Below are 7,068 nucleotides of genomic sequence, written 5' to 3' on the forward strand. Positions count from 1 at the left end.
GCCGGCAAAGAAAAAAAAAAAAAAAAAAAAAAAAGATCCTCTCCAAGACACATATAGTGAAAGCTCAAAGACAAAGAAAGAATCTTAAAAGAAGAGAAAAGTGATTTCACCTATAAGGAGGCCCCTATCAGACTAACAACAGAGTTCCCAACAGAAACTCTACAGGCCAGAAGAAAATGGGAGGATATATAAAAATACTAAAAGAAAAAAAATTGCCAGCCAAGAATACTATACCCAGCAATGCTATCCTTCAGATATGAAGGAAAATAGTGTATTTTCTAGACATACGAAAACTGCAGGAGTTCACCACCACACAACCAGCCCTACAAGAAATCCTCAAGGAAGTCCTGCATCTGGAATGTGAAAAACGATAATCACTACCATGAACACACAAGAAAGAACAAAACCCACTGGGAGAACAAAAATGCAGATGAGCTACACATTAGATTGCCTTCATCAGCCAGGTCCTGAGGCATGGAACTGGGAGAAGCTAAGCCCAGTTGCAACCAGCCACACTGCCGCTGACGACCTGGGGCCCCGCTGGGGTCCTGAGGTATAGAGCCAGGAGAAGCCAATTCCAGCTGCAACCAGGAATGCCACCACCACCCCAGGATCCCACTGTGGTCCTGAGGCAGGAGCCAGAGGAAGCCAAACCCAACCACAACCAGGTAAAGAGCACACCAAAAACACCATTTCCACAGGGTAGCCCACCATAGCAATTGCAATTGCCACAGCTGCCACAAAATCGGCTGGTCACTATAGCAGTAGTCACAGCCACCATGCAGATGGCATGCCAGACACTCTACTGCATTGACACAAGGAGAGTCATCAGTGGAGGAAAAAAAAAAAAAAAAGAAGAGGTCCTCTCTCTCCACAAAGCACACTCCAGAGTAACAGAAGAAGCATCTGCTATACAATAATAGTGGGGGACCTGAACACACCTCTCTCAGTACTGGACAGACCATCTAAGCAATAAATCAACAGAGAAAGTTAATCTATCAGAAGGAGAGAACAAATCTATGATTACTAGAGGGGGGAGGGGAAAGGGGAAGGGGAGAGATTGGATAAGGGGCATAAAGAATAAGTAGGACTTTTAATAATGAACATGCTAATAAAAATTTTTTAAATGCAAATGAGAAAGAGAAACTAAATCTTATCACTACAAAAAACCATAGTGACAATGTAATAATGGCCCTGTTTTACTTCTGATTTTAGTGATTTTGGTCTTCTCTCTTTTTTCCTTGGTCAGTCTAGATAAAAGTTTGCAAATTTTGTCGATCTTTTTAAAGAATCTACTTTTGGTTTTGATTTTCTTTATTGCTTTTTAGTTCTCTATTTCATATATTTCTGTTGTAATCTTTGTTATTTCCTATTTATATCTGCTTTTGGTTTAGTTTGCTCTACTTTTTCTATTTTCTTAAGGTAGAAGTTTATATTACTGATTTGAGATTTTTCTTATTTTTAATATAGGTGTTTAAAGGTATAAATTTTCCTCTAAGCAATGCCCTGCACCCTGTAAATTTTGATATGTTGCACTTTGATCTCTATCTGAAAGTATTTTCTAATTTCCCCATGATTTTTCTTTTTACCCATTGTTTATTTAGGAGAGTGTTGTTTAATTTCCACACATTTGTGAGTTTTCTAAATTTCCTTCTGTTGTTGTGGTCAGAGAATACATTTTCCATCATCTTAGTCTTTTTAAATGTATTAAGACTTGTTCTGTGGCCAAAAAAAAAAGATAATACAAAACCTTTCCGTAAATTTTGAAGACTCCTCATATAAGTTTTATCACAAATCTAGTTTCTGTATATGTGTTATTCTTTTTCTAAGCTCTCTATTCTGTATCAGTGATCTATTTGCCCAGTATTGTGCCAATACCATACTTTCTGAATTGCTATTACTTTTCTAAAATTCTAAAACTTGGTAGGGCAAATCTCTACACCTTATTCTTTTCTTCAGGNACACCCCTTTTCAGGTTAAGGAAGTTCCATTTTTTATCTAATTTGCTAATAATTTTTATTATAAATTTTATAAAATTTGTTTTCTGCATCTATTGAGATAATCATATATTTCTCTTTAATTTGTTAAGTGGTAAATTATGTTAATTAACTTAACATCAAATTAACCTGAAATTTCTAGGATAAAAGAAACTGAATCAAAATGCACTATCTTTTTATATTGCTGGAGTTATTCTTTTATTTAGGATTTTTCCTCTATGTTTCTGAATGAGGTTAGCCTACAATTTCACTTTTTTGGGTCTTATTATAAGTTTATGCTAGTTTCATAAAACAAATTGATGAATGTTCCTGCTTTTTCTTACTCTGAAGTAATGCATAAGATTGAAGTGATATGTTCCTTATAATTTTTAATAAAACTCCCAGCAAAACTAAAAAAGAAAAGAAAATTTTACCTATCAGTCAAGTCCACCTAAGAAATGAATAACAGATGGTGGTAAATGTTTCACTCTTGTGGGACTAGGGGAGAGACAGGGGGATTAGCAGATTAGCAGAACTAAAAATAGGCCTGAGAACGAAGTAGCAATTAAAGAATTGAGAACAAACTAATAGTAGAGATTTAATGTAGCACTTGGCTAAAGGCCTCAGAGGTAAATTCCCATAGTATAAGACTGTTTCCCAAATTTCCTTGATCATAATATACAGCACCTGATTAAATGAGAATGGAATCCATTTTTAACAAATATACCTCATGACTGTTATGATGAGGCAAGTCGGGGAAATACTGTGTTAAAGGTAGCTTAGAAAGAATCGTCCCAATTAAGAAATAGTAAATCAGGAATAAGAGTAAACCAGGGTCAGACTAAGGAATAACTCAGATTAATTATTCATACCAGCGTTCAGCACTTTTTCTCTAAAGGGCCACATAGCAAGTATTTTAGGTTTGGGGACCAAAAGACAAAATCAGGGATATCATGTAAGTATTTTTATAGCAAGAGAAATCAAATTTCCACAAAGTTTTTATTGATTACATTAAAAATATAGTAATAACAATAACTAAGTATAATTCTGCTACAAAGGTCTATTAATGGAAGAATGGAATTTTTTGGAGGGATAACATTTTTGCTTAACTGGGGTTCAAAGTTAGTGTTCTCTGCCATGAAAATTAAGTGCAGATGTTCTTATGTTAGTGGTGATCTGTAATGAGATTTTATGTGGTTCATCTTTGAAAATGTCTTTTTGCACAAATATATACTGCCAATACTGATACATATCCACAAACCAATTATTTTAATGGAGCACATTTGTTGCTTGGAAGGCATTTATAGAATTATATTAGATTCTTTTCTTGATATTTGCCTTTTAGCATGTTGTCACACTGCAGATTAATCAGTTCCAATTGAAGGTTAGGTGGAAACTCAACTGCACAGCTAAATAAATTACGAAATATGAAAATTTTCTTTGCACTTGCATCAAGGCCAAAAATAAGATGCTGGAACTGCAGCTTGGGCTTGGAAAATTTACCTGCCTTGCCATCTAAAAATCCACTGTTTTCTTGTTTTGGGAGAATGGGTATACACCAACAATAAATAAAATGTCATGGGAGAGTGATACACATGGTAATTGAAATGCTGTTCAGTTATAACTGTGTCAGTGCAATTAGTAGTGCACTGAGCAGCAGTGAGAAGTGATGAGAGTACCACACATAAGCTCTGATGAAACTTTTGTAGTATAAAAGCAGCCAAAGACAATCATAAATGAATGAGCATGGCTGTGTTACGATAAAACTTTATGTATGAAATGATAACATTTGAACATATTAATTTTCACAAATCACAAAATATTATTCACTTTTTTTTTCAATCATTAAGAAAAAAATGTAAAATGTATCCTTAGCTCATAGGCTGTACAAAAACAGGTAGCAGGCCAAATTCGGACAATGGGTCACAGTTTTCCAACCACTCACCTATACCATAAACTTTTCCTGAAAGAAATCTGCAACTTTTTTTGTCTTAAAAACAGTATCTCAATAATAAAGATACAAATAATTCAATTAAAAAATGGGCANGCTGTGTTACGATAAAACTTTATGTATGAAATGATAACATTTGAACATATTAATTTTCACATATCACAAAATATTATTCACTTTTTTTTTCAATCATTAAGAAAAAAATGTAAAATGTATCCTTAGCTCACAGGCTGTACAAAAACAGGTAGCAGGCCAAATTCAGACAATGGGTCACAGTTTTCCAACCACTCACCTATACCATAAACTTTTCCTGAAAGAAATCTGCAACTTTCTTTGTCTTAAAAACAGTATCTCAATAATAAAGATACAAATAATTCAATTAAAAAATGGGCAAAGGACTGTGAATAGACATTTCTCCAAAGAAGATATACAGATGGCTGATAAGAACTTGAAAAAGTAATAAATAGTAAGCGTAATAAAGAGTAATCAACGTCATTAGCCAACAGGGAAACACAAATCAAAATCACAATAAGATACCAATTACATCTACTAGGATGGCCACAATAAACCAAAAAAGATAAAGAAAAGAAAAAGTAAAATAAAAAATGTAAGCAAAGATGTGGAGAAACTGGAACTCTCATACATTGCGGGTGGGAATGTAAAATGGTCCAGTCACTGTGAAAAACAGTATGGTCGTTACTCAGTAAGTTAAACATTCAATTATTATGTGACTGAGCAATTCCACTCCTAAATATACACTCAAAAGAACTGAAAACAAGTGTTCAAATAAAAACTTGTACGTGAATGTTCACAGCAGTCTATTCATAATGCACAAAAAATAGACACTATCCCAAATATCCATCAACAGAGGAAGGGATGAACAAAATGTGGTATATCCATACAATGCAATGTTATTTGGCCATAAAAAGAAATGAAATACTGATACATGCTGTAACATGGATGTACTTTGACAACTTTATGCTAAGTGAAAGAAGCCAGAAACAAAGGCCACACATTGCATGATTCCATTTATATGAACTGTCCAGAAGAGGCAAATCCATAGAGACAGAAAGTAGATTAGTGATTGCCAGGAGCTGGGGTAAGGGGAGAACGGAGAGTGACTGCTAACGGGTATAGAGTTTTCTTTTGGGTGATAAAATGTTCTAAAATTAGATAGTGGGGATGGCTGCATAACTTTATGAATATACTAATTGTATATTCATAAATATACATATATCCACTGAATTGTGCACTTTAAAGAGGTGAATTTTATGGTATGTGAGTTATATGTCAAGAAATTTAATCAGTTCTCCAAAGTTTATAGCAAAATAGTTAAATTTTAGATATTTAAATAAGGAATTACTGTGATTCTTAGCTATAAAAGAAAAGGGAAGGGGCCGGCCCGGTGGCGCACTGGATAGTGCACCGCTTGGGAAGCGCGGCGGCGCTCCCCCCCGAGGGTTCGGATCCCACATACAGACCGGTTCCCGCCCACTGGCTGAGCGAGGAAGAAAAAGTAATAAATAGTAAGCGTAATAAAGAGTAATCAACGTCATTAGCCAACAGGGAAACACAAATCAAAATCACAATAAGATACCAATTACATCTACTAGGATGGCCACAATAAACCAAAAAAGATAAAGAAAAGAAAAAGTAAAATAAAAAATGTAAGCAAAGATGTGGAGAAACTGGAACTCTCATACATTGCGGGTGGGAATGTAAAATGGTCCAGTCACTGTGAAAAACAGTATGGTCGTTACTCAGTAAGTTAAACATTCAATTATTATGTGACTGAGCAATTCCACTCCTAAATATACACTCAAAAGAACTGAAAACAAGTGTTCAAATAAAAACTTGTACGTGAATGTTCACAGCAGTCTATTCATAATGCACAAAAAATAGACACTATCCCAAATATCCATCAACAGAGGAAGGGATGAACAAAATGTGGTATATCCATACAATGCAATGTTATTTGGCCATAAAAAGAAATGAAATACTGATACATGCTGTAACATGGATGTACTTTGACAACTTTATGCTAAGTGAAAGAAGCCAGAAACAAAGGCCACACATTGCATGATTCCATTTATATGAACTGTCCAGAAGAGGCAAATCCATAGAGACAGAAAGTAGATTAGTGATTGCCAGGAGCTGGGGTAAGGGGAGAACGGAGAGTGACTGCTAACGGGTATAGAGTTTTCTTTTGGGTGATAAAATGTTCTAAAATTAGATAGTGGGGATGGCTGCATAACTTTATGAATATACTAATTGTATATTCATAAATATACATATATCCACTGAATTGTGCACTTTAAAGAGGTGAATTTTATGGTATGTGAGTTATATGTCAAGAAATTTAATCAGTTCTCCAAAGTTTATAGCAAAATAGTTAAATTTTAGATATTTAAATAAGGAATTACTGTGTTTCTTAGCTATAAAAGAAAAGGGAATATTCAAGTTGTATTACATGTTGCACCCATGTCAAAAAACTACACAAGTTTTTTGTTTGTGTATATTTTTAAGTTTGTAGATTTTATAATAGCAAAGCAAATAGATCATTAACTAAGTTTTTGGATTTTTTTGTTGTTACAGTTGTCAATTCTCCTGCTTGTTTTAATGGCACTTCCTGGAGTAGTGCTTGATCTGGAAAATATTCTGAGTATTTAATGTGAATGTCATTGAAGAAAGGTACCTAGAAAATGTAACGATTTAGTAAGCAATAAATTTAAATTTTGGCAGTTTTATCTTTACAACACTACTTTAGAGTTACCAAAAATCTCTACCGTACTGGAGTTACTACCTACACATTCCAGCCCCTATAAACACAGCCTGAGGGGTTACCTCCTTCTCCTCTGGGCAGTACAGGGGCCCTGTAGGATGAAGAACAGCTTTCTGTGCATAATAAAAGAGCTCTGATATGTTCTTCAGGTTTTTTGCTGAGCACTGAAAAAAAAGTTTAAAATTTTACACTCTGAAATCACTTATGAAAGCCAAATACATTTTTTAAACTATCAACATAAGGTAACAGTAAGATTCCTTGAAGAAACTGAAAAATGCATTTTTCTTTTTTTTTTTTTTGAAAAATGCATTTTTCTTTGTGGACAGCACAATGTGAATGTTACAAAGAGCTCAGAGGCC

At 34.4% G+C, this 7,068-nt stretch overlaps 1 protein-coding gene across 1 annotated transcript in view; it reads right to left on the reverse strand.

Annotated features, from left to right (window-relative positions):
* Window positions 1-6,870, reverse strand: part of RHOT1 (ras homolog family member T1) — a 38,402-nt gene extending 31,532 nt beyond the window's left edge. Inside the window, exon 1 of the mRNA XM_008571107.1 lies at window positions 6,772-6,870. The gene's annotated coding sequence lies outside the window, so the exon portion shown is untranslated. The remainder of the gene's footprint in view (window positions 1-6,771) is intronic.
* Between the last annotated feature and the right edge of the window lie 198 nt (window positions 6,871-7,068).

Source organism: Galeopterus variegatus, unplaced genomic scaffold, assembly GCF_000696425.1.
Source record: "Galeopterus variegatus unplaced genomic scaffold, G_variegatus-3.0.2 Scaffold660, whole genome shotgun sequence".
In the NCBI taxonomy this organism is placed as follows: domain Eukaryota; kingdom Metazoa; phylum Chordata; class Mammalia; order Dermoptera; family Cynocephalidae; genus Galeopterus; species Galeopterus variegatus.